Source organism: Pelobates fuscus, chromosome 13 (assembly GCF_036172605.1).
Source record: "Pelobates fuscus isolate aPelFus1 chromosome 13, aPelFus1.pri, whole genome shotgun sequence".
Classification (NCBI taxonomy): Eukaryota; Metazoa; Chordata; class Amphibia; order Anura; family Pelobatidae; genus Pelobates; species Pelobates fuscus.
In genome coordinates this window covers 49740003-49766000 of record NC_086329.1, presented here as the reverse complement: position 1 = coordinate 49766000, position 25998 = coordinate 49740003, and the positions used below count along the sequence as shown (strand labels likewise).

At 45.9% G+C, this 25998-nt stretch overlaps 18 non-coding genes and 2 pseudogenes across 18 annotated transcripts; all 20 read left to right on the top strand.

The window, feature by feature from the left end:
- Positions 1–1014: 1014 nt before the first annotated feature.
- LOC134584188 (U2 spliceosomal RNA) lies at positions 1015–1231 on the top strand (annotated as a pseudogene).
- A 1031-nt stretch (positions 1232–2262) lies between these two features.
- LOC134583991 (U2 spliceosomal RNA) lies at positions 2263–2453 on the top strand. Its single transcript, XR_010086351.1, has one exon. It is a non-coding gene; the product is annotated as a U2 spliceosomal RNA (small nuclear RNA).
- Positions 2454–3488: 1035 nt separating this feature from the next.
- LOC134583989 (U2 spliceosomal RNA) lies at positions 3489–3679 on the top strand. Its single transcript, XR_010086350.1, has one exon. It is a non-coding gene; the product is annotated as a U2 spliceosomal RNA (small nuclear RNA).
- A 1035-nt stretch (positions 3680–4714) lies between these two features.
- On the top strand, positions 4715–4905 carry LOC134583988 (U2 spliceosomal RNA). Its single transcript, XR_010086349.1, has one exon. It is a non-coding gene; the product is annotated as a U2 spliceosomal RNA (small nuclear RNA).
- A 1035-nt stretch (positions 4906–5940) lies between these two features.
- LOC134583987 (U2 spliceosomal RNA) lies at positions 5941–6131 on the top strand. Its single transcript, XR_010086348.1, has one exon. It is a non-coding gene; the product is annotated as a U2 spliceosomal RNA (small nuclear RNA).
- Positions 6132–7166: 1035 nt separating this feature from the next.
- Positions 7167–7357, top strand: LOC134583985 (U2 spliceosomal RNA). Its single transcript, XR_010086347.1, has one exon. It is a non-coding gene; the product is annotated as a U2 spliceosomal RNA (small nuclear RNA).
- A 1027-nt stretch (positions 7358–8384) lies between these two features.
- Positions 8385–8575, top strand: LOC134583984 (U2 spliceosomal RNA). The gene has a single exon (XR_010086346.1). It is a non-coding gene; the product is annotated as a U2 spliceosomal RNA (small nuclear RNA).
- Positions 8576–9610: 1035 nt separating this feature from the next.
- On the top strand, positions 9611–9801 carry LOC134583983 (U2 spliceosomal RNA). The gene has a single exon (XR_010086345.1). It is a non-coding gene; the product is annotated as a U2 spliceosomal RNA (small nuclear RNA).
- Positions 9802–10836: 1035 nt separating this feature from the next.
- On the top strand, positions 10837–11027 carry LOC134583982 (U2 spliceosomal RNA). The gene has a single exon (XR_010086344.1). It is a non-coding gene; the product is annotated as a U2 spliceosomal RNA (small nuclear RNA).
- A 1031-nt stretch (positions 11028–12058) lies between these two features.
- LOC134583981 (U2 spliceosomal RNA) lies at positions 12059–12249 on the top strand. Its single transcript, XR_010086343.1, has one exon. It is a non-coding gene; the product is annotated as a U2 spliceosomal RNA (small nuclear RNA).
- Positions 12250–13288: 1039 nt separating this feature from the next.
- LOC134583980 (U2 spliceosomal RNA) lies at positions 13289–13479 on the top strand. Its single transcript, XR_010086342.1, has one exon. It is a non-coding gene; the product is annotated as a U2 spliceosomal RNA (small nuclear RNA).
- A 1031-nt stretch (positions 13480–14510) lies between these two features.
- LOC134584142 (U2 spliceosomal RNA) lies at positions 14511–14765 on the top strand (annotated as a pseudogene).
- A 1023-nt stretch (positions 14766–15788) lies between these two features.
- On the top strand, positions 15789–15979 carry LOC134583979 (U2 spliceosomal RNA). The gene has a single exon (XR_010086341.1). It is a non-coding gene; the product is annotated as a U2 spliceosomal RNA (small nuclear RNA).
- Positions 15980–17018: 1039 nt separating this feature from the next.
- LOC134583977 (U2 spliceosomal RNA) lies at positions 17019–17209 on the top strand. The gene has a single exon (XR_010086340.1). It is a non-coding gene; the product is annotated as a U2 spliceosomal RNA (small nuclear RNA).
- A 1035-nt stretch (positions 17210–18244) lies between these two features.
- LOC134583976 (U2 spliceosomal RNA) lies at positions 18245–18435 on the top strand. The gene has a single exon (XR_010086339.1). It is a non-coding gene; the product is annotated as a U2 spliceosomal RNA (small nuclear RNA).
- Positions 18436–19462: 1027 nt separating this feature from the next.
- LOC134583974 (U2 spliceosomal RNA) lies at positions 19463–19653 on the top strand. The gene has a single exon (XR_010086338.1). It is a non-coding gene; the product is annotated as a U2 spliceosomal RNA (small nuclear RNA).
- Positions 19654–20688: 1035 nt separating this feature from the next.
- Positions 20689–20879, top strand: LOC134583973 (U2 spliceosomal RNA). Its single transcript, XR_010086337.1, has one exon. It is a non-coding gene; the product is annotated as a U2 spliceosomal RNA (small nuclear RNA).
- A 1035-nt stretch (positions 20880–21914) lies between these two features.
- On the top strand, positions 21915–22105 carry LOC134583972 (U2 spliceosomal RNA). The gene has a single exon (XR_010086336.1). It is a non-coding gene; the product is annotated as a U2 spliceosomal RNA (small nuclear RNA).
- Positions 22106–23140: 1035 nt separating this feature from the next.
- On the top strand, positions 23141–23331 carry LOC134583971 (U2 spliceosomal RNA). The gene has a single exon (XR_010086335.1). It is a non-coding gene; the product is annotated as a U2 spliceosomal RNA (small nuclear RNA).
- A 1035-nt stretch (positions 23332–24366) lies between these two features.
- LOC134583970 (U2 spliceosomal RNA) lies at positions 24367–24557 on the top strand. Its single transcript, XR_010086334.1, has one exon. It is a non-coding gene; the product is annotated as a U2 spliceosomal RNA (small nuclear RNA).
- Positions 24558–25998: the final 1441 nt, after the last annotated feature.

Sequence of the window (25998 nt, the reverse complement as noted above, 5' to 3'; positions counted from 1 at the left end):
GAGGTTTTAAAGAAATTGTTGAAATTGGTTATAGGGTTGTCTGGAATACAGGTATTTACGTTTGAAGTGTTAATGTTTGGTATATGTAAGATAGAAAAAGAAAAAGAGAGAGTGTTATGGTTGATGATGGGATGTATTAAAGAGGTTATTTGGGATGTAAGGAATTTATTGATATTTAAGAAAGAAAGTATTTCTGTGGATGGTTGTGTGAGAATGATTCGAGGAAGATTGTATTTGTACTATTTGATGGATGTAAGACGAAAGGGTGAATTGGATGCTGAGGGTGTATGGAAGACAAAAAAATGGAAAAAATGGTGTGCATAGTAAGATGGGTGGTGGTAGGTGGTGTTTTTTGTTTGTTTTTTTATATTTTATATAATTAATGGTTAATGAGGTATTACGTGAAATGAGGAAAGGTTTTTTGTAACTAATTATTGTATTATGTTATCAGAAAAGATGGTGGGTAGGGATGGATTTGTTTTGATGTAAATAATATGTATATTTTGTATTTTTTGAATAGGTTCAAGAAGAAAATCTTAATGGAGGGTGGAGGGTAATGGAAGAGTAATGGTGGGTATTGGTATGGTGGGGGGTTGTGTTGGGTGTTGGGTTATGTGGAAATATTTGTATATTAAAGAAGAAGAAAAAAAAAAAAAAAAAAAAATTTGTGTTGAGGAAAAACGGTGTTTAAAAATTGGATTAATGCATATGTTGGTTTTTATTTAGGTTTGATGGAAAACAAGCGGTGGATATTGGTAATGGTGGGTGGTGGGTTGTATGGTTATTATGTTAATAATGTGTAGATGTTTTTGTGTGTTTAAAGGAATAACATAGGGGTAAGTATGAATGAAAGGATGAATGGGGTAGGTATTAATTTTTGTAGTGATTTTGGTGTGGGGGTTTGCTGTGGTTTTTGGGGTGGTGGTGGGGTTTTGTTGGTTTATTGCTGTGTTGTGTTTATTATTAAATTTTACTGAAAAAGACCATGAGGATGTTATCTGAGAGATTCCTTGAATATCATCTGGAGGAAAATGCTCTGTGACTGAGTGGTTTAAAAAAAAAAAAAAAAAAAAAAAAATCTGTTCTTATCAGTTTAATATCTGATACGTCCCCTATCTGGGGACCATATATTAAATGGATTTTTGGAACAGGGAGATGGAAGAAGAGCTTGCTCTGTCCACTCCACGCATTGACCTGGTATTGCAGTACCTCCAGGACCGGTGCACCTCTCTTATGCTGGTTAAAAAATAGATTTTTTGATTGAACAAAAAATGCAAAAAGCCACTGGACTCTCACTTGGCGAGAACGAAGGCAAACTTGTTCTCCTTCTTCCTTCCTTCCCTGCTTTTTTCTCTGTTCTGTCTAAGTGCGAGCTCTGCCTCCCCCTGTCTGCGGCATGGCATGCCTGAATGAAGCCTGGACGGAACGGACCAAAAACATGACATTCCTTGAATTATGGACACTTGTAGCAATGTTTGTTAACTGTTATTGTTTCGTTTGGATTGATCGCTAGTCTGATTGTTATTCTCTATCATGTGCTGTGCACGATGCAATTCTTTTCACCTGATCCCATGTATTTATTTAATCATTGTTATCATGTAAATCTGTGTAATCACTTCATGGAATAAAAGTGTCCAGTACATATCCATTGTGAAGAAGTCAGAGTATGTATTGCTGGCTGGCTGGCTGGCTGGCTGGCTGGCTGGCTGGCTGGCTGGCTGGCTGGCAGCGTGCATTATCAGTGTTGGAAAAGTGGGCGGGATTAATTATGCAAATTTGCTGCAGCCTGCAGCATGCTGGTCTTTGCAATGACAGCACAAACGTTTTGGAGGGAAATCTGAGCAACATCTAGGTTATCAATCAATTAAAAGTTTAATTAATTGCATTATTGAGTGATTGCGAGCAATCAGCAGCAGGTGGTGCTTAATTGCTTGCTCTATCTACCCTACTTGCAGCTGAAGAGGACCCGACCAGGTGATCCAGCAACCTCGTTAGGCACCTTATCAGCGGTAGCAGCTGAGCAGGAGAGACAGAGGTGCAAGGTATGTCTGGAGGGGAGGGGGAGGAATGGACAAGGTTAAGAAGGGGAGCTGGGTTTCAAGGGTTTAGAGGTTGTTTGCTGCTCTGGTGACTTTGTCTCTGTTGCTATTTGTAGCCTGCTTACACCTAGATGAGGAAAAGGCGGCACTGTGCCCAAGGCTCACCGCAAGCTGAACAAGCGCCAGCGAACGGCAGGTGAGTAGCTGGGCGCCCATTCTGGTTATCGCTTCTCGGCCTTTTGGCTAAGATCAAGTGTAGTATCTGTTCTTATCAGTTTAATATCTGATACGTCCCCTATCTGGGGACCATATATTAAATGGATTTTTGGAACAGGGAGATGGAAGAAGAGCTTGCTCTGTCCACTCCACGCATTGACCTGGTATTGCAGTACCTCCAGGACCGGTGCACCTCTCTTATGCTGGTTAAAAAATAGATTTTTTGATTGAACAAAAAATGCAAAAAGCCACTGGACTCTCACTTGGCGAGAACGAAGGCAAACTTGTTCTCCTTCTTCCTTCCTTCCTTCCCTGCTTTTTTCTCTGTTCTGTCTAAGTGCGAGCTCTGCCTCCCCCTGTCTGCGGCATGGCATGCCTGAATGAAGCCTGGACGGAACGGACCAAAAACATGACATTCCTTGAATTATGGACACTTGTAGCAATGTTTGTTAACTGTTATTGTTTCGTTTGGATTGATCGCTAGTCTGATTGTTATTCTCTATCATGTGCTGTGCACGATGCAATTCTTTTCACCTGATCCCATGTATTTATTTAATCATTGTTATCATGTAAATCTGTGTAATCACTTCATGGAATAAAAGTGTCCAGTACATATCCATTGTGAAGAAGTCAGAGTATGTATTGCTGGCTGGCTGGCTGGCTGGCTGGCTGGCTGGCTGGCTGGCTGGCTGGCTGGCAGCGTGCATTATCAGTGTTGGAAAAGTGGGCGGGATTAATTATGCAAATTTGCTGCAGCCTGCAGCATGCTGGTCTTTGCAATGACAGCACAAACGTTTTGGAGGGAAATCTGAGCAACATCTAGGTTATCAATCAATTAAAAGTTTAATTAATTGCATTATTGAGTGATTGCGAGCAATCAGCAGCAGGTGGTGCTTAATTGCTTGCTCTATCTACCCTACTTGCAGCTGAAGAGGACCCGACCAGGTGATCCAGCAACCTCGTTAGGCACCTTATCAGCGGTAGCAGCTGAGCAGGAGAGACAGAGGTGCAAGGTATGTCTGGAGGGGAGGGGGAGGAATGGACAAGGTTAAGAAGGGGAGCTGGGTTTCAAGGGTTTAGAGGTTGTTTGCTGCTCTGGTGACTTTGTCTCTGTTGCTATTTGTAGCCTGCTTACACCTAGATGAGGAAAAGGCGGCACTGTGCCCAAGGCTCACCGCAAGCTGAACAAGCGCCAGCGAACGGCAGGTGAGTAGCTGGGCGCCCATTCTGGTTATCGCTTCTCGGCCTTTTGGCTAAGATCAAGTGTAGTATCTGTTCTTATCAGTTTAATATCTGATACGTCCCCTATCTGGGGACCATATATTAAATGGATTTTTGGAACAGGGAGATGGAAGAAGAGCTTGCTCTGTCCACTCCACGCATTGACCTGGTATTGCAGTACCTCCAGGACCGGTGCACCTCTCTTATGCTGGTTAAAAAATAGATTTTTTGATTGAACAAAAAATGCAAAAAGCCACTGGACTCTCACTTGGCGAGAACGAAGGCAAACTTGTTCTCCTTCTTCCTTCCTTCCTTCCCTGCTTTTTTCTCTGTTCTGTCTAAGTGCGAGCTCTGCCTCCCCCTGTCTGCGGCATGGCATGCCTGAATGAAGCCTGGACGGAACGGACCAAAAACATGACATTCCTTGAATTATGGACACTTGTAGCAATGTTTGTTAACTGTTATTGTTTCGTTTGGATTGATCGCTAGTCTGATTGTTATTCTCTATCATGTGCTGTGCACGATGCAATTCTTTTCACCTGATCCCATGTATTTATTTAATCATTGTTATCATGTAAATCTGTGTAATCACTTCATGGAATAAAAGTGTCCAGTACATATCCATTGTGAAGAAGTCAGAGTATGTATTGCTGGCTGGCTGGCTGGCTGGCTGGCTGGCTGGCTGGCTGGCTGGCTGGCTGGCAGCGTGCATTATCAGTGTTGGAAAAGTGGGCGGGATTAATTATGCAAATTTGCTGCAGCCTGCAGCATGCTGGTCTTTGCAATGACAGCACAAACGTTTTGGAGGGAAATCTGAGCAACATCTAGGTTATCAATCAATTAAAAGTTTAATTAATTGCATTATTGAGTGATTGCGAGCAATCAGCAGCAGGTGGTGCTTAATTGCTTGCTCTATCTACCCTACTTGCAGCTGAAGAGGACCCGACCAGGTGATCCAGCAACCTCGTTAGGCACCTTATCAGCGGTAGCAGCTGAGCAGGAGAGACAGAGGTGCAAGGTATGTCTGGAGGGGAGGGGGAGGAATGGACAAGGTTAAGAAGGGGAGCTGGGTTTCAAGGGTTTAGAGGTTGTTTGCTGCTCTGGTGACTTTGTCTCTGTTGCTATTTGTAGCCTGCTTACACCTAGATGAGGAAAAGGCGGCACTGTGCCCAAGGCTCACCGCAAGCTGAACAAGCGCCAGCGAACGGCAGGTGAGTAGCTGGGCGCCCATTCTGGTTATCGCTTCTCGGCCTTTTGGCTAAGATCAAGTGTAGTATCTGTTCTTATCAGTTTAATATCTGATACGTCCCCTATCTGGGGACCATATATTAAATGGATTTTTGGAACAGGGAGATGGAAGAAGAGCTTGCTCTGTCCACTCCACGCATTGACCTGGTATTGCAGTACCTCCAGGACCGGTGCACCTCTCTTATGCTGGTTAAAAAATAGATTTTTTGATTGAACAAAAAATGCAAAAAGCCACTGGACTCTCACTTGGCGAGAACGAAGGCAAACTTGTTCTCCTTCTTCCTTCCTTCCTTCCCTGCTTTTTTCTCTGTTCTGTCTAAGTGCGAGCTCTGCCTCCCCCTGTCTGCGGCATGGCATGCCTGAATGAAGCCTGGACGGAACGGACCAAAAACATGACATTCCTTGAATTATGGACACTTGTAGCAATGTTTGTTAACTGTTATTGTTTCGTTTGGATTGATCGCTAGTCTGATTGTTATTCTCTATCATGTGCTGTGCACGATGCAATTCTTTTCACCTGATCCCATGTATTTATTTAATCATTGTTATCATGTAAATCTGTGTAATCACTTCATGGAATAAAAGTGTCCAGTACATATCCATTGTGAAGAAGTCAGAGTATGTATTGCTGGCTGGCTGGCTGGCTGGCTGGCTGGCTGGCTGGCTGGCTGGCTGGCTGGCAGCGTGCATTATCAGTGTTGGAAAAGTGGGCGGGATTAATTATGCAAATTTGCTGCAGCCTGCAGCATGCTGGTCTTTGCAATGACAGCACAAACGTTTTGGAGGGAAATCTGAGCAACATCTAGGTTATCAATCAATTAAAAGTTTAATTAATTGCATTATTGAGTGATTGCGAGCAATCAGCAGCAGGTGGTGCTTAATTGCTTGCTCTATCTACCCTACTTGCAGCTGAAGAGGACCCGACCAGGTGATCCAGCAACCTCGTTAGGCACCTTATCAGCGGTAGCAGCTGAGCAGGAGAGACAGAGGTGCAAGGTATGTCTGGAGGGGAGGGGGAGGAATGGACAAGGTTAAGAAGGGGAGCTGGGTTTCAAGGGTTTAGAGGTTGTTTGCTGCTCTGGTGACTTTGTCTCTGTTGCTATTTGTAGCCTGCTTACACCTAGATGAGGAAAAGGCGGCACTGTGCCCAAGGCTCACCGCAAGCTGAACAAGCGCCAGCGAACGGCAGGTGAGTAGCTGGGCGCCCATTCTGGTTATCGCTTCTCGGCCTTTTGGCTAAGATCAAGTGTAGTATCTGTTCTTATCAGTTTAATATCTGATACGTCCCCTATCTGGGGACCATATATTAAATGGATTTTTGGAACAGGGAGATGGAAGAAGAGCTTGCTCTGTCCACTCCACGCATTGACCTGGTATTGCAGTACCTCCAGGACCGGTGCACCTCTCTTATGCTGGTTAAAAAATAGATTTTTTGATTGAACAAAAAATGCAAAAAGCCACTGGACTCTCACTTGGCGAGAACGAAGGCAAACTTGTTCTCCTTCTTCCTTCCTTCCTTCCCTGCTTTTTTCTCTGTTCTGTCTAAGTGCGAGCTCTGCCTCCCCCTGTCTGCGGCATGGCATGCCTGAATGAAGCCTGGACGGAACGGACCAAAAACATGACATTCCTTGAATTATGGACACTTGTAGCAATGTTTGTTAACTGTTATTGTTTCGTTTGGATTGATCGCTAGTCTGATTGTTATTCTCTATCATGTGCTGTGCACGATGCAATTCTTTTCACCTGATCCCATGTATTTATTTAATCATTGTTATCATGTAAATCTGTGTAATCACTTCATGGAATAAAAGTGTCCAGTACATATCCATTGTGAAGAAGTCAGAGTATGTATTGCTGGCTGGCTGGCTGGCTGGCTGGCTGGCTGGCTGGCTGGCTGGCTGGCTGGCAGCGTGCATTATCAGTGTTGGAAAAGTGGGCGGGATTAATTATGCAAATTTGCTGCAGCCTGCAGCATGCTGGTCTTTGCAATGACAGCACAAACGTTTTGGAGGGAAATCTGAGCAACATCTAGGTTATCAATCAATTAAAAGTTTAATTAATTGCATTATTGAGTGATTGCGAGCAATCAGCAGCAGGTGGTGCTTAATTGCTTGCTCTATCTACCCTACTTGCAGCTGAAGAGGACCCGACCAGGTGATCCAGCAACCTCGTTAGGCACCTTATCAGCGGTAGCAGCTGAGCAGGAGAGACAGAGGTGCAAGGTATGTCTGGAGGGGAGGGGGAGGAATGGACAAGGTTAAGAAGGGGAGCTGGGTTTCAAGGGTTTAGAGGTTGTTTGCTGCTCTGGTGACTTTGTCTCTGTTGCTATTTGTAGCCTGCTTACACCTAGATGAGGAAAAGGCGGCACTGTGCCCAAGGCTCACCGCAAGCTGAACAAGCGCCAGCGAACGGCAGGTGAGTAGCTGGGCGCCCATTCTGGTTATCGCTTCTCGGCCTTTTGGCTAAGATCAAGTGTAGTATCTGTTCTTATCAGTTTAATATCTGATACGTCCCCTATCTGGGGACCATATATTAAATGGATTTTTGGAACAGGGAGATGGAAGAAGAGCTTGCTCTGTCCACTCCACGCATTGACCTGGTATTGCAGTACCTCCAGGACCGGTGCACCTCTCTTATGCTGGTTAAAAAATAGATTTTTTGATTGAACAAAAAATGCAAAAAGCCACTGGACTCTCACTTGGCGAGAACGAAGGCAAACTTGTTCTCCTTCTTCCTTCCTTCCTTCCCTGCTTTTTTCTCTGTTCTGTCTAAGTGCGAGCTCTGCCTCCCCCTGTCTGCGGCATGGCATGCCTGAATGAAGCCTGGACGGAACGGACCAAAAACATGACATTCCTTGAATTATGGACACTTGTAGCAATGTTTGTTAACTGTTATTGTTTCGTTTGGATTGATCGCTAGTCTGATTGTTATTCTCTATCATGTGCTGTGCACGATGCAATTCTTTTCACCTGATCCCATGTATTTATTTAATCATTGTTATCATGTAAATCTGTGTAATCACTTCATGGAATAAAAGTGTCCAGTACATATCCATTGTGAAGAAGTCAGAGTATGTATTGCTGGCTGGCTGGCTGGCTGGCTGGCTGGCTGGCTGGCTGGCTGGCAGCGTGCATTATCAGTGTTGGAAAAGTGGGCGGGATTAATTATGCAAATTTGCTGCAGCCTGCAGCATGCTGGTCTTTGCAATGACAGCACAAACGTTTTGGAGGGAAATCTGAGCAACATCTAGGTTATCAATCAATTAAAAGTTTAATTAATTGCATTATTGAGTGATTGCGAGCAATCAGCAGCAGGTGGTGCTTAATTGCTTGCTCTATCTACCCTACTTGCAGCTGAAGAGGACCCGACCAGGTGATCCAGCAACCTCGTTAGGCACCTTATCAGCGGTAGCAGCTGAGCAGGAGAGACAGAGGTGCAAGGTATGTCTGGAGGGGAGGGGGAGGAATGGACAAGGTTAAGAAGGGGAGCTGGGTTTCAAGGGTTTAGAGGTTGTTTGCTGCTCTGGTGACTTTGTCTCTGTTGCTATTTGTAGCCTGCTTACACCTAGATGAGGAAAAGGCGGCACTGTGCCCAAGGCTCACCGCAAGCTGAACAAGCGCCAGCGAACGGCAGGTGAGTAGCTGGGCGCCCATTCTGGTTATCGCTTCTCGGCCTTTTGGCTAAGATCAAGTGTAGTATCTGTTCTTATCAGTTTAATATCTGATACGTCCCCTATCTGGGGACCATATATTAAATGGATTTTTGGAACAGGGAGATGGAAGAAGAGCTTGCTCTGTCCACTCCACGCATTGACCTGGTATTGCAGTACCTCCAGGACCGGTGCACCTCTCTTATGCTGGTTAAAAAATAGATTTTTTGATTGAACAAAAAATGCAAAAAGCCACTGGACTCTCACTTGGCGAGAACGAAGGCAAACTTGTTCTCCTTCTTCCTTCCTTCCTTCCCTGCTTTTTTCTCTGTTCTGTCTAAGTGCGAGCTCTGCCTCCCCCTGTCTGCGGCATGGCATGCCTGAATGAAGCCTGGACGGAACGGACCAAAAACATGACATTCCTTGAATTATGGACACTTGTAGCAATGTTTGTTAACTGTTATTGTTTCGTTTGGATTGATCGCTAGTCTGATTGTTATTCTCTATCATGTGCTGTGCACGATGCAATTCTTTTCACCTGATCCCATGTATTTATTTAATCATTGTTATCATGTAAATCTGTGTAATCACTTCATGGAATAAAAGTGTCCAGTACATATCCATTGTGAAGAAGTCAGAGTATGTATTGCTGGCTGGCTGGCTGGCTGGCTGGCTGGCTGGCTGGCTGGCTGGCTGGCTGGCAGCGTGCATTATCAGTGTTGGAAAAGTGGGCGGGATTAATTATGCAAATTTGCTGCAGCCTGCAGCATGCTGGTCTTTGCAATGACAGCACAAACGTTTTGGAGGGAAATCTGAGCAACATCTAGGTTATCAATCAATTAAAAGTTTAATTAATTGCATTATTGAGTGATTGCGAGCAATCAGCAGCAGGTGGTGCTTAATTGCTTGCTCTATCTACCCTACTTGCAGCTGAAGAGGACCCGACCAGGTGATCCAGCAACCTCGTTAGGCACCTTATCAGCGGTAGCAGCTGAGCAGGAGAGACAGAGGTGCAAGGTATGTCTGGAGGGGAGGGGGAGGAATGGACAAGGTTAAGAAGGGGAGCTGGGTTTCAAGGGTTTAGAGGTTGTTTGCTGCTCTGGTGACTTTGTCTCTGTTGCTATTTGTAGCCTGCTTACACCTAGATGAGGAAAAGGCGGCACTGTGCCCAAGGCTCACCGCAAGCTGAACAAGCGCCAGCGAACGGCAGGTGAGTAGCTGGGCGCCCATTCTGGTTATCGCTTCTCGGCCTTTTGGCTAAGATCAAGTGTAGTATCTGTTCTTATCAGTTTAATATCTGATACGTCCCCTATCTGGGGACCATATATTAAATGGATTTTTGGAACAGGGAGATGGAAGAAGAGCTTGCTCTGTCCACTCCACGCATTGACCTGGTATTGCAGTACCTCCAGGACCGGTGCACCTCTCTTATGCTGGTTAAAAAATAGATTTTTTGATTGAACAAAAAATGCAAAAAGCCACTGGACTCTCACTTGGCGAGAACGAAGGCAAACTTGTTCTCCTTCTTCCTTCCTTCCTTCCCTGCTTTTTTCTCTGTTCTGTCTAAGTGCGAGCTCTGCCTCCCCCTGTCTGCGGCATGGCATGCCTGAATGAAGCCTGGACGGAACGGACCAAAAACATGACATTCCTTGAATTATGGACACTTGTAGCAATGTTTGTTAACTGTTATTGTTTCGTTTGGATTGATCGCTAGTCTGATTGTTATTCTCTATCATGTGCTGTGCACGATGCAATTCTTTTCACCTGATCCCATGTATTTATTTAATCATTGTTATCATGTAAATCTGTGTAATCACTTCATGGAATAAAAGTGTCCAGTACATATCCATTGTGAAGAAGTCAGAGTATGTATTGCTGGCTGGCTGGCTGGCTGGCTGGCTGGCTGGCTGGCTGGCTGGCTGGCTGGCAGCGTGCATTATCAGTGTTGGAAAAGTGGGCGGGATTAATTATGCAAATTTGCTGCAGCCTGCAGCATGCTGGTCTTTGCAATGACAGCACAAACGTTTTGGAGGGAAATCTGAGCAACATCTAGGTTATCAATCAATTAAAAGTTTAATTAATTGCATTATTGAGTGATTGCGAGCAATCAGCAGCAGGTGGTGCTTAATTGCTTGCTCTATCTACCCTACTTGCAGCTGAAGAGGACCCGACCAGGTGATCCAGCAACCTCGTTAGGCACCTTATCAGCGGTAGCAGCTGAGCAGGAGAGACAGAGGTGCAAGGTATGTCTGGAGGGGAGGGGGAGGAATGGACAAGGTTAAGAAGGGGAGCTGGGTTTCAAGGGTTTAGAGGTTGTTTGCTGCTCTGGTGACTTTGTCTCTGTTGCTATTTGTAGCCTGCTTACACCTAGATGAGGAAAAGGCGGCACTGTGCCCAAGGCTCACCGCAAGCTGAACAAGCGCCAGCGAACGGCAGGTGAGTAGCTGGGCGCCCATTCTGGTTATCGCTTCTCGGCCTTTTGGCTAAGATCAAGTGTAGTATCTGTTCTTATCAGTTTAATATCTGATACGTCCCCTATCTGGGGACCATATATTAAATGGATTTTTGGAACAGGGAGATGGAAGAAGAGCTTGCTCTGTCCACTCCACGCATTGACCTGGTATTGCAGTACCTCCAGGACCGGTGCACCTCTCTTATGCTGGTTAAAAAATAGATTTTTTGATTGAACAAAAAATGCAAAAAGCCACTGGACTCTCACTTGGCGAGAACGAAGGCAAACTTGTTCTCCTTCTTCCTTCCTTCCTTCCCTGCTTTTTTCTCTGTTCTGTCTAAGTGCGAGCTCTGCCTCCCCCTGTCTGCGGCATGGCATGCCTGAATGAAGCCTGGACGGAACGGACCAAAAACATGACATTCCTTGAATTATGGACACTTGTAGCAATGTTTGTTAACTGTTATTGTTTCGTTTGGATTGATCGCTAGTCTGATTGTTATTCTCTATCATGTGCTGTGCACGATGCAATTCTTTTCACCTGATCCCATGTATTTATTTAATCATTGTTATCATGTAAATCTGTGTAATCACTTCATGGAATAAAAGTGTCCAGTACATATCCATTGTGAAGAAGTCAGAGTATGTATTGCTGGCTGGCTGGCTGGCTGGCTGGCTGGCTGGCTGGCTGGCTGGCTGGCAGCGTGCATTATCAGTGTTGGAAAAGTGGGCGGGATTAATTATGCAAATTTGCTGCAGCCTGCAGCATGCTGGTCTTTGCAATGACAGCACAAACGTTTTGGAGGGAAATCTGAGCAACATCTAGGTTATCAATCAATTAAAAGTTTAATTAATTGCATTATTGAGTGATTGCGAGCAATCAGCAGCAGGTGGTGCTTAATTGCTTGCTCTATCTACCCTACTTGCAGCTGAAGAGGACCCGACCAGGTGATCCAGCAACCTCGTTAGGCACCTTATCAGCGGTAGCAGCTGAGCAGGAGAGACAGAGGTGCAAGGTATGTCTGGAGGGGAGGGGGAGGAATGGACAAGGTTAAGAAGGGGAGCTGGGTTTCAAGGGTTTAGAGGTTGTTTGCTGCTCTGGTGACTTTGTCTCTGTTGCTATTTGTAGCCTGCTTACACCTAGATGAGGAAAAGGCGGCACTGTGCCCAAGGCTCACCGCAAGCTGAACAAGCGCCAGCGAACGGCAGGTGAGTAGCTGGGCGCCCATTCTGGTTATCGCTTCTCGGCCTTTTGGCTAAGATCAAGTGTAGTATCTGTTCTTATCAGTTTAATATCTGATACGTCCCCTATCTGGGGACCATATATTAAATGGATTTTTGGAACAGGGAGATGGAAGAAGAGCTTGCTCTGTCCACTCCACGCATTGACCTGGTATTGCAGTACCTCCAGGACCGGTGCACCTCTCTTATGCTGGTTAAAAAATAGATTTTTTGATTGAACAAAAAATGCAAAAAGCCACTGGACTCTCACTTGGCGAGAACGAAGGCAAACTTGTTCTCCTTCTTCCTTCCTTCCTTCCCTGCTTTTTTCTCTGTTCTGTCTAAGTGCGAGCTCTGCCTCCCCCTGTCTGCGGCATGGCATGCCTGAATGAAGCCTGGACGGAACGGACCAAAAACATGACATTCCTTGAATTATGGACACTTGTAGCAATGTTTGTTAACTGTTATTGTTTCGTTTGGATTGATCGCTAGTCTGATTGTTATTCTCTATCATGTGCTGTGCACGATGCAATTCTTTTCACCTGATCCCATGTATTTATTTAATCATTGTTATCATGTAAATCTGTGTAATCACTTCATGGAATAAAAGTGTCCAGTACATATCCATTGTGAAGAAGTCAGAGTATGTATTGCTGGCTGGCTGGCTGGCTGGCTGGCTGGCTGGCTGGCTGGCTGGCTGGCTGGCTGGCAGCGTGCATTATCAGTGTTGGAAAAGTGGGCGGGATTAATTATGCAAATTTGCTGCAGCCTGCAGCATGCTGGTCTTTGCAATGACAGCACAAACGTTTTGGAGGGAAATCTGAGCAACATCTAGGTTATCAATCAATTAAAAGTTTAATTAATTGCATTATTGAGTGATTGCGAGCAATCAGCAGCAGGTGGTGCTTAATTGCTTGCTCTATCTACCCTACTTGCAGCTGAAGAGGACCCGACCAGGTGATCCAGCAACCTCGTTAGGCACCTTATCAGCGGTAGCAGCTGAGCAGGAGAGACAGAGGTGCAAGGTATGTCTGGAGGGGAGGGGGAGGAATGGACAAGGTTAAGAAGGGGAGCTGGGTTTCAAGGGTTTAGAGGTTGTTTGCTGCTCTGGTGACTTTGTCTCTGTTGCTATTTGTAGCCTGCTTACACCTAGATGAGGAAAAGGCGGCACTGTGCCCAAGGCTCACCGCAAGCTGAACAAGCGCCAGCGAACGGCAGGTGAGTAGCTGGGCGCCCATTCTGGTTATCGCTTCTCGGCCTTTTGGCTAAGATCAAGTGTAGTATCTGTTCTTATCAGTTTAATATCTGATACGTCCCCTATCTGGGGACCATATATTAAATGGATTTTTGGAACAGGGAGATGGAAGAAGAGCTTGCTCTGTCCACTCCACGCATTGACCTGGTATTGCAGTACCTCCAGGACCGGTGCACCTCTCTTATGCTGGTTAAAAAATAGATTTTTTGATTGAACAAAAAATGCAAAAAGCCACTGGACTCTCACTTGGCGAGAACGAAGGCAAACTTGTTCTCCTTCTTCCTTCCTTCCTTCCCTGCTTTTTTCTCTGTTCTGTCTAAGTGCGAGCTCTGCCTCCCCCTGTCTGCGGCATGGCATGCCTGAATGAAGCCTGGACGGAACGGACCAAAAACATGACATTCCTTGAATTATGGACACTTGTAGCAATGTTTGTTAACTGTTATTGTTTCGTTTGGATTGATCGCTAGTCTGATTGTTATTCTCTATCATGTGCTGTGCACGATGCAATTCTTTTCACCTGATCCCATGTATTTATTTAATCATTGTTATCATGTAAATCTGTGTAATCACTTCATGGAATAAAAGTGTCCAGTACATATCCATTGTGAAGAAGTCAGAGTATGTATTGCTGGCTGGCTGGCTGGCTGGCTGGCTGGCTGGCTGGCTGGCTGGCTGGCAGCGTGCATTATCAGTGTTGGAAAAGTGGGCGGGATTAATTATGCAAATTTGCTGCAGCCTGCAGCATGCTGGTCTTTGCAATGACAGCACAAACGTTTTGGAGGGAAATCTGAGCAACATCTAGGTTATCAATCAATTAAAAGTTTAATTAATTGCATTATTGAGTGATTGCGAGCAATCAGCAGCAGGTGGTGCTTAATTGCTTGCTCTATCTACCCTACTTGCAGCTGAAGAGGACCCGACCAGGTGATCCAGCAACCTCGTTAGGCACCTTATCAGCGGTAGCAGCTGAGCAGGAGAGACAGAGGTGCAAGGTATGTCTGGAGGGGAGGGGGAGGAATGGACAAGGTTAAGAAGGGGAGCTGGGTTTCAAGGGTTTAGAGGTTGTTTGCTGCTCTGGTGACTTTGTCTCTGTTGCTATTTGTAGCCTGCTTACACCTAGATGAGGAAAAGGCGGCACTGTGCCCAAGGCTCACCGCAAGCTGAACAAGCGCCAGCGAACGGCAGGTGAGTAGCTGGGCGCCCATTCTGGTTATCGCTTCTCGGCCTTTTGGCTAAGATCAAGTGTAGTATCTGATATGTTTTAAACTGTAAACTGTTTATTTCGAAATAAAGACTTTTTTTTAAATCAAAAAATCTGTTCTTATCAGTTTAATATCTGATACGTCCCCTATCTGGGGACCATATATTAAATGGATTTTTGGAACAGGGAGATGGAAGAAGAGCTTGCTCTGTCCACTCCACGCATTGACCTGGTATTGCAGTACCTCCAGGACCGGTGCACCTCTCTTATGCTGGTTAAAAAATAGATTTTTTGATTGAACAAAAAATGCAAAAAGCCACTGGACTCTCACTTGGCGAGAACGAAGGCAAACTTGTTCTCCTTCTTCCTTCCTTCCTTCCTGCTTTTTTCTCTGTTCTGTCTAAGTGCGAGCTCTGCCTCCCCCTGTCTGCGGCATGGCATGCCTGAATGAAGCCTGGACGGAACGGACCAAAAACATGACATTCCTTGAATTATGGACACTTGTAGCAATGTTTGTTAACTGTTATTGTTTCGTTTGGATTGATCGCTAGTCTGATTGTTATTCTCTATCATGTGCTGTGCACGATGCAATTCTTTTCACCTGATCCCATGTATTTATTTAATCATTGTTATCATGTAAATCTGTGTAATCACTTCATGGAATAAAAGTGTCCAGTACATATCCATTGTGAAGAAGTCAGAGTATGTATTGCTGGCTGGCTGGCTGGCTGGCTGGCTGGCTGGCTGGCTGGCTAGCGTGCATTATCAGTGTTGGAAAAGTGGGCGGGATTAATTATGCAAATTTGCTGCAGCCTGCAGCATGCTGGTCTTTGCAATGACAGCACAAACGTTTTGGAGGGAAATCTGAGCAACATCTAGGTTATCAATCAATTAAAAGTTTAATTAATTGCATTATTGAGTGATTGCGAGCAATCAGCAGCAGGTGGTGCTTAATTGCTTGCTCTATCTACCCTACTTGCAGCTGAAGAGGACCCGACCAGGTGATCCAGCAACCTCGTTAGGCACCTTATCAGCGGTAGCAGCTGAGCAGGAGAGACAGAGGTGCAAGGTATGTCTGGAGGGGAGGGGGAGGAATGGACAAGGTTAAGAAGGGGAGCTGGGTTTCAAGGGTTTAGAGGTTGTTTGCTGCTCTGGTGACTTTGTCTCTGTTGCTATTTGTAGCCTGCTTACACCTAGATGAGGAAAAGGCGGCACTGTGCCCAAGGCTCACCGCAAGCTGAACAAGCGCCAGCGAACGGCAGGTGAGTAGCTGGGCGCCCATTCTGGTTATCGCTTCTCGGCCTTTTGGCTAAGATCAAGTGTAGTATCTGTTCTTATCAGTTTAATATCTGATACGTCCCCTATCTGGGGACCATATATTAAATGGATTTTTGGAACAGGGAGATGGAAGAAGAGCTTGCTCTGTCCACTCCACGCATTGACCTGGTATTGCAGTACCTCCAGGACCGGTGCACCTCTCTTATGCTGGTTAAAAAATAGATTTTTTGATTGAACAAAAAATGCAAAAAGCCACTGGACTCTCACTTGGCGAGAACGAAGGCAAACTTGTTCTCCTTCTTCCTTCCTTCCTTCCCTGCTTTTTTCTCTGTTCTGTCTAAGTGCGAGCTCTGCCTCCCCCTGTCTGCGGCATGGCATGCCTGAATGAAGCCTGGACGGAACGGACCAAAAACATGACATTCCTTGAATTATGGACACTTGTAGCAATGTTTGTTAACTGTTATTGTTTCGTTTGGATTGATCGCTAGTCTGATTGTTATTCTCTATCATGTGCTGTGCACGATGCAATTCTTTTCACCTGATCCCATGTATTTATTTAATCATTGTTATCATGTAAATCTGTGTAATCACTTCATGGAATAAAAGTGTCCAGTACATATCCATTGTGAAGAAGTCAGAGTATGTATTGCTGGCTGGCTGGCTGGCTGGCTGGCTGGCTGGCTGGCTGGCTGGCTGGCTGGCTGGCAGCGTGCATTATCAGTGTTGGAAAAGTGGGCGGGATTAATTATGCAAATTTGCTGCAGCCTGCAGCATGCTGGTCTTTGCAATGACAGCACAAACGTTTTGGAGGGAAATCTGAGCAACATCTAGGTTATCAATCAATTAAAAGTTTAATTAATTGCATTATTGAGTGATTGCGAGCAATCAGCAGCAGGTGGTGCTTAATTGCTTGCTCTATCTACCCTACTTGCAGCTGAAGAGGACCCGACCAGGTGATCCAGCAACCTCGTTAGGCACCTTATCAGCGGTAGCAGCTGAGCAGGAGAGACAGAGGTGCAAGGTATGTCTGGAGGGGAGGGGGAGGAATGGACAAGGTTAAGAAGGGGAGCTGGGTTTCAAGGGTTTAGAGGTTGTTTGCTGCTCTGGTGACTTTGTCTCTGTTGCTATTTGTAGCCTGCTTACACCTAGATGAGGAAAAGGCGGCACTGTGCCCAAGGCTCACCGCAAGCTGAACAAGCGCCAGCGAACGGCAGGTGAGTAGCTGGGCGCCCATTCTGGTTATCGCTTCTCGGCCTTTTGGCTAAGATCAAGTGTAGTATCTGTTCTTATCAGTTTAATATCTGATACGTCCCCTATCTGGGGACCATATATTAAATGGATTTTTGGAACAGGGAGATGGAAGAAGAGCTTGCTCTGTCCACTCCACGCATTGACCTGGTATTGCAGTACCTCCAGGACCGGTGCACCTCTCTTATGCTGGTTAAAAAATAGATTTTTTGATTGAACAAAAAATGCAAAAAGCCACTGGACTCTCACTTGGCGAGAACGAAGGCAAACTTGTTCTCCTTCTTCCTTCCTTCCTTCCCTGCTTTTTTCTCTGTTCTGTCTAAGTGCGAGCTCTGCCTCCCCCTGTCTGCGGCATGGCATGCCTGAATGAAGCCTGGACGGAACGGACCAAAAACATGACATTCCTTGAATTATGGACACTTGTAGCAATGTTTGTTAACTGTTATTGTTTCGTTTGGATTGATCGCTAGTCTGATTGTTATTCTCTATCATGTGCTGTGCACGATGCAATTCTTTTCACCTGATCCCATGTATTTATTTAATCATTGTTATCATGTAAATCTGTGTAATCACTTCATGGAATAAAAGTGTCCAGTACATATCCATTGTGAAGAAGTCAGAGTATGTATTGCTGGCTGGCTGGCTGGCTGGCTGGCTGGCTGGCTGGCTGGCTGGCTGGCTGGCAGCGTGCATTATCAGTGTTGGAAAAGTGGGCGGGATTAATTATGCAAATTTGCTGCAGCCTGCAGCATGCTGGTCTTTGCAATGACAGCACAAACGTTTTGGAGGGAAATCTGAGCAACATCTAGGTTATCAATCAATTAAAAGTTTAATTAATTGCATTATTGAGTGATTGCGAGCAATCAGCAGCAGGTGGTGCTTAATTGCTTGCTCTATCTACCCTACTTGCAGCTGAAGAGGACCCGACCAGGTGATCCAGCAACCTCGTTAGGCACCTTATCAGCGGTAGCAGCTGAGCAGGAGAGACAGAGGTGCAAGGTATGTCTGGAGGGGAGGGGGAGGAATGGACAAGGTTAAGAAGGGGAGCTGGGTTTCAAGGGTTTAGAGGTTGTTTGCTGCTCTGGTGACTTTGTCTCTGTTGCTATTTGTAGCCTGCTTACACCTAGATGAGGAAAAGGCGGCACTGTGCCCAAGGCTCACCGCAAGCTGAACAAGCGCCAGCGAACGGCAGGTGAGTAGCTGGGCGCCCATTCTGGTTATCGCTTCTCGGCCTTTTGGCTAAGATCAAGTGTAGTATCTGTTCTTATCAGTTTAATATCTGATACGTCCCCTATCTGGGGACCATATATTAAATGGATTTTTGGAACAGGGAGATGGAAGAAGAGCTTGCTCTGTCCACTCCACGCATTGACCTGGTATTGCAGTACCTCCAGGACCGGTGCACCTCTCTTATGCTGGTTAAAAAATAGATTTTTTGATTGAACAAAAAATGCAAAAAGCCACTGGACTCTCACTTGGCGAGAACGAAGGCAAACTTGTTCTCCTTCTTCCTTCCTTCCTTCCCTGCTTTTTTCTCTGTTCTGTCTAAGTGCGAGCTCTGCCTCCCCCTGTCTGCGGCATGGCATGCCTGAATGAAGCCTGGACGGAACGGACCAAAAACATGACATTCCTTGAATTATGGACACTTGTAGCAATGTTTGTTAACTGTTATTGTTTCGTTTGGATTGATCGCTAGTCTGATTGTTATTCTCTATCATGTGCTGTGCACGATGCAATTCTTTTCACCTGATCCCATGTATTTATTTAATCATTGTTATCATGTAAATCTGTGTAATCACTTCATGGAATAAAAGTGTCCAGTACATATCCATTGTGAAGAAGTCAGAGTATGTATTGCTGGCTGGCTGGCTGGCTGGCTGGCTGGCTGGCTGGCTGGCTGGCAGCGTGCATTATCAGTGTTGGAAAAGTGGGCGGGATTAATTATGCAAATTTGCTGCAGCCTGCAGCATGCTGGTCTTTGCAATGACAGCACAAACGTTTTGGAGGGAAATCTGAGCAACATCTAGGTTATCAATCAATTAAAAGTTTAATTAATTGCATTATTGAGTGATTGCGAGCAATCAGCAGCAGGTGGTGCTTAATTGCTTGCTCTATCTACCCTACTTGCAGCTGAAGAGGACCCGACCAGGTGATCCAGCAACCTCGTTAGGCACCTTATCAGCGGTAGCAGCTGAGCAGGAGAGACAGAGGTGCAAGGTATGTCTGGAGGGGAGGGGGAGGAATGGACAAGGTTAAGAAGGGGAGCTGGGTTTCAAGGGTTTAGAGGTTGTTTGCTGCTCTGGTGACTTTGTCTCTGTTGCTATTTGTAGCCTGCTTACACCTAGATGAGGAAAAGGCGGCACTGTGCCCAAGGCTCACCGCAAGCTGAACAAGCGCCAGCGAACGGCAGGTGAGTAGCTGGGCGCCCATTCTGGTTATCGCTTCTCGGCCTTTTGGCTAAGATCAAGTGTAGTATCTGTTCTTATCAGTTTAATATCTGATACGTCCCCTATCTGGGGACCATATATTAAATGGATTTTTGGAACAGGGAGATGGAAGAAGAGCTTGCTCTGTCCACTCCACGCATTGACCTGGTATTGCAGTACCTCCAGGACCGGTGCACCTCTCTTATGCTGGTTAAAAAATAGATTTTTTGATTGAACAAAAAATGCAAAAAGCCACTGGACTCTCACTTGGCGAGAACGAAGGCAAACTTGTTCTCCTTCTTCCTTCCTTCCTTCCCTGCTTTTTTCTCTGTTCTGTCTAAGTGCGAGCTCTGCCTCCCCCTGTCTGCGGCATGGCATGCCTGAATGAAGCCTGGACGGAACGGACCAAAAACATGACATTCCTTGAATTATGGACACTTGTAGCAATGTTTGTTAACTGTTATTGTTTCGTTTGGATTGATCGCTAGTCTGATTGTTATTCTCTATCATGTGCTGTGCACGATGCAATTCTTTTCACCTGATCCCATGTATTTATTTAATCATTGTTATCATGTAAATCTGTGTAATCACTTCATGGAATAAAAGTGTCCAGTACATATCCATTGTGAAGAAGTCAGAGTATGTATTGCTGGCTGGCTGGCTGGCTGGCTGGCTGGCTGGCTGGCTGGCTGGCTGGCTGGCAGCGTGCATTATCAGTGTTGGAAAAGTGGGCGGGATTAATTATGCAAATTTGCTGCAGCCTGCAGCATGCTGGTCTTTGCAATGACAGCACAAACGTTTTGGAGGGAAATCTGAGCAACATCTAGGTTATCAATCAATTAAAAGTTTAATTAATTGCATTATTGAGTGATTGCGAGCAATCAGCAGCAGGTGGTGCTTAATTGCTTGCTCTATCTACCCTACTTGCAGCTGAAGAGGACCCGACCAGGTGATCCAGCAACCTCGTTAGGCACCTTATCAGCGGTAGCAGCTGAGCAGGAGAGACAGAGGTGCAAGGTATGTCTGGAGGGGAGGGGGAGGAATGGACAAGGTTAAGAAGGGGAGCTGGGTTTCAAGGGTTTAGAGGTTGTTTGCTGCTCTGGTGACTTTGTCTCTGTTGCTATTTGTAGCCTGCTTACACCTAGATGAGGAAAAGGCGGCACTGTGCCCAAGGCTCACCGCAAGCTGAACAAGCGCCAGCGAACGGCAGGTGAGTAGCTGGGCGCCCATTCTGGTTATCGCTTCTCGGCCTTTTGGCTAAGATCAAGTGTAGTATCTGTTCTTATCAGTTTAATATCTGATACGTCCCCTATCTGGGGACCATATATTAAATGGATTTTTGGAACAGGGAGATGGAAGAAGAGCTTGCTCTGTCCACTCCACGCATTGACCTGGTATTGCAGTACCTCCAGGACCGGTGCACCTCTCTTATGCTGGTTAAAAAATAGATTTTTTGATTGAACAAAAAATGCAAAAAGCCACTGGACTCTCACTTGGCGAGAACGAAGGCAAACTTGTTCTCCTTCTTCCTTCCTTCCTTCCCTGCTTTTTTCTCTGTTCTGTCTAAGTGCGAGCTCTGCCTCCCCCTGTCTGCGGCATGGCATGCCTGAATGAAGCCTGGACGGAACGGACCAAAAACATGACATTCCTTGAATTATGGACACTTGTAGCAATGTTTGTTAACTGTTATTGTTTCGTTTGGATTGATCGCTAGTCTGATTGTTATTCTCTATCATGTGCTGTGCACGATGCAATTCTTTTCACCTGATCCCATGTATTTATTTAATCATTGTTATCATGTAAATCTGTGTAATCACTTCATGGAATAAAAGTGTCCAGTACATATCCATTGTGAAGAAGTCAGAGTATGTATTGCTGGCTGGCTGGCTGGCTGGCTGGCTGGCTGGCTGGCTGGCTGGCTGGCTGGCAGCGTGCATTATCAGTGTTGGAAAAGTGGGCGGGATTAATTATGCAAATTTGCTGCAGCCTGCAGCATGCTGGTCTTTGCAATGACAGCACAAACGTTTTGGAGGGAAATCTGAGCAACATCTAGGTTATCAATCAATTAAAAGTTTAATTAATTGCATTATTGAGTGATTGCGAGCAATCAGCAGCAGGTGGTGCTTAATTGCTTGCTCTATCTACCCTACTTGCAGCTGAAGAGGACCCGACCAGGTGATCCAGCAACCTCGTTAGGCACCTTATCAGCGGTAGCAGCTGAGCAGGAGAGACAGAGGTGCAAGGTATGTCTGGAGGGGAGGGGGAGGAATGGACAAGGTTAAGAAGGGGAGCTGGGTTTCAAGGGTTTAGAGGTTGTTTGCTGCTCTGGTGACTTTGTCTCTGTTGCTATTTGTAGCCTGCTTACACCTAGATGAGGAAAAGGCGGCACTGTGCCCAAGGCTCACCGCAAGCTGAACAAGCGCCAGCGAACGGCAGGTGAGTAGCTGGGCGCCCATTCTGGTTATCGCTTCTCGGCCTTTTGGCTAAGATCAAGTGTAGTATCTGTTCTTATCAGTTTAATATCTGATACGTCCCCTATCTGGGGACCATATATTAAATGGATTTTTGGAACAGGGAGATGGAAGAAGAGCTTGCTCTGTCCACTCCACGCATTGACCTGGTATTGCAGTACCTCCAGGACCGGTGCACCTCTCTTATGCTGGTTAAAAAATAGATTTTTTGATTGAACAAAAAATGCAAAAAGCCACTGGACTCTCACTTGGCGAGAACGAAGGCAAACTTGTTCTCCTTCTTCCTTCCTTCCTTCCCTGCTTTTTTCTCTGTTCTGTCTAAGTGCGAGCTCTGCCTCCCCCTGTCTGCGGCATGGCATGCCTGAATGAAGCCTGGACGGAACGGACCAAAAACATGACATTCCTTGAATTATGGACACTTGTAGCAATGTTTGTTAACTGTTATTGTTTCGTTTGGATTGATCGCTAGTCTGATTGTTATTCTCTATCATGTGCTGTGCACGATGCAATTCTTTTCACCTGATCCCATGTATTTATTTAATCATTGTTATCATGTAAATCTGTGTAATCACTTCATGGAATAAAAGTGTCCAGTACATATCCATTGTGAAGAAGTCAGAGTATGTATTGCTGGCTGGCTGGCTGGCTGGCTGGCTGGCTGGCTGGCTGGCTGGCTGGCTGGCAGCGTGCATTATCAGTGTTGGAAAAGTGGGCGGGATTAATTATGCAAATTTGCTGCAGCCTGCAGCATGCTGGTCTTTGCAATGACAGCACAAACGTTTTGGAGGGAAATCTGAGCAACATCTAGGTTATCAATCAATTAAAAGTTTAATTAATTGCATTATTGAGTGATTGCGAGCAATCAGCAGCAGGTGGTGCTTAATTGCTTGCTCTATCTACCCTACTTGCAGCTGAAGAGGACCCGACCAGGTGATCCAGCAACCTCGTTAGGCACCTTATCAGCGGTAGCAGCTGAGCAGGAGAGACAGAGGTGCAAGGTATGTCTGGAGGGGAGGGGGAGGAATGGACAAGGTTAAGAAGGGGAGCTGGGTTTCAAGGGTTTAGAGGTTGTTTGCTGCTCTGGTGACTTTGTCTCTGTTGCTATTTGTAGCCTGCTTACACCTAGATGAGGAAAAGGCGGCACTGTGCCCAAGGCTCACCGCAAGCTGAACAAGCGCCAGCGAACGGCAGGTGAGTAGCTGGGCGCCCATTCTGGTTATCGCTTCTCGGCCTTTTGGCTAAGATCAAGTGTAGTATCTGTTCTTATCAGTTTAATATCTGATACGTCCCCTATCTGGGGACCATATATTAAATGGATTTTTGGAACAGGGAGATGGAAGAAGAGCTTGCTCTGTCCACTCCACGCATTGACCTGGTATTGCAGTACCTCCAGGACCGGTGCACCTCTCTTATGCTGGTTAAAAAATAGATTTTTTGATTGAACAAAAAATGCAAAAAGCCACTGGACTCTCACTTGGCGAGAACGAAGGCAAACTTGTTCTCCTTCTTCCTTCCTTCCTTCCCTGCTTTTTTCTCTGTTCTGTCTAAGTGCGAGCTCTGCCTCCCCCTGTCTGCGGCATGGCATGCCTGAATGAAGCCTGGACGGAACGGACCAAAAACATGACATTCCTTGAATTATGGACACTTGTAGCAATGTTTGTTAACTGTTATTGTTTCGTTTGGATTGATCGCTAGTCTGATTGTTATTCTCTATCATGTGCTGTGCACGATGCAATTCTTTTCACCTGATCCCATGTATTTATTTAATCATTGTTATCATGTAAATCTGTGTAATCACTTCATGGAATAAAAGTGTCCAGTACATATCCATTGTGAAGAAGTCAGAGTATGTATTGCTGGCTGGCTGGCTGGCTGGCTGGCTGGCTGGCTGGCTGGCTGGCTGGCTGGCAGCGTGCATTATCAGTGTTGGAAAAGTGGGCGGGATTAATTATGCAAATTTGCTGCAGCCTGCAGCATGCTGGTCTTTGCAATGACAGCACAAACGTTTTGGAGGGAAATCTGAGCAACATCTAGGTTATCAATCAATTAAAAGTTTAATTAATTGCATTATTGAGTGATTGCGAGCAATCAGCAGCAGGTGGTGCTTAATTGCTTGCTCTATCTACCCTACTTGCAGCTGAAGAGGACCCGACCAGGTGATCCAGCAACCTCGTTAGGCACCTTATCAGCGGTAGCAGCTGAGCAGGAGAGACAGAGGTGCAAGGTATGTCTGGAGGGGAGGGGGAGGAATGGACAAGGTTAAGAAGGGGAGCTGGGTTTCAAGGGTTTAGAGGTTGTTTGCTGCTCTGGTGACTTTGTCTCTGTTGCTATTTGTAGCCTGCTTACACCTAGATGAGGAAAAGGCGGCACTGTGCCCAAGGCTCACCGCAAGCTGAACAAGCGCCAGCGAACGGCAGGTGAGTAGCTGGGCGCCCATTCTGGTTATCGCTTCTCGGCCTTTTGGCTAAGATCAAGTGTAGTATCTGTTCTTATCAGTTTAATATCTGATACGTCCCCTATCTGGGGACCATATATTAAATGGATTTTTGGAACAGGGAGATGGAAGAAGAGCTTGCTCTGTCCACTCCACGCATTGACCTGGTATTGCAGTACCTCCAGGACCGGTGCACCTCTCTTATGCTGGTTAAAAAATAGATTTTTTGATTGAACAAAAAATGCAAAAAGCCACTGGACTCTCACTTGGCGAGAACGAAGGCAAACTTGTTCTCCTTCTTCCTTCCTTCCTTCCCTGCTTTTTTCTCTGTTCTGTCTAAGTGCGAGCTCTGCCTCCCCCTGTCTGCGGCATGGCATGCCTGAATGAAGCCTGGACGGAACGGACCAAAAACATGACATTCCTTGAATTATGGACACTTGTAGCAATGTTTGTTAACTGTTATTGTTTCGTTTGGATTGATCGCTAGTCTGATTGTTATTCTCTATCATGTGCTGTGCACGATGCAATTCTTTTCACCTGATCCCATGTATTTATTTAATCATTGTTATCATGTAAATCTGTGTAATCACTTCATGGAATAAAAGTGTCCAGTACATATCCATTGTGAAGAAGTCAGAGTATGTATTGCTGGCTGGCTGGCTGGCTGGCTGGCTGGCTGGCTGGCTGGCTGGCTGGCTGGCAGCGTGCATTATCAGTGTTGGAAAAGTGGGCGGGATTAATTATGCAAATTTGCTGCAGCCTGCAGCATGCTGGTCTTTGCAATGACAGCACAAACGTTTTGGAGGGAAATCTGAGCAACATCTAGGTTATCAATCAATTAAAAGTTTAATTAATTGCATTATTGAGTGATTGCGAGCAATCAGCAGCAGGTGGTGCTTAATTGCTTGCTCTATCTACCCTACTTGCAGCTGAAGAGGACCCGACCAGGTGATCCAGCAACCTCGTTAGGCACCTTATCAGCGGTAGCAGCTGAGCAGGAGAGACAGAGGTGCAAGGTATGTCTGGAGGGGAGGGGGAGGAATGGACAAGGTTAAGAAGGGGAGCTGGGTTTCAAGGGTTTAGAGGTTGTTTGCTGCTCTGGTGACTTTGTCTCTGTTGCTATTTGTAGCCTGCTTACACCTAGATGAGGAAAAGGCGGCACTGTGCCCAAGGCTCACCGCAAGCTGAACAAGCGCCAGCGAACGGCAGGTGAGTAGCTGGGCGCCCATTCTGGTTATCGCTTCTCGGCCTTTTGGCTAAGATCAAGTGTAACAGCTGGTCTGGTCAGAAGGTCCTGGTGTGTAGAGACGCTAGTCCCTCGGCCTTCCGGCTGTGTCTTCCTTTGGGAGGCGCAGTCCGGTTGCTGCTATTGGGGGGCGACCTGATCTGCCACTAGGAACGAGGAGGGATCCAGGATGGAGAGAATAGCGCCCTCTTATCCACGTACTGTGCGGTTGTACGTTGCTGATGAAAAGAAAAGGTCCGTGAGTTTGCATACAGTCCAGAAGGAGATATTGGAAGGTTTGTTGAAGGTCCCCAGGGAGTGGTTGTTCTGCATCCAAGATTTCCCGGCGAGGGGAATGTACGACGTCACGTTTATGACCCAAGAACAACTGGCTACGGTGATGGAACGTGAAAGACA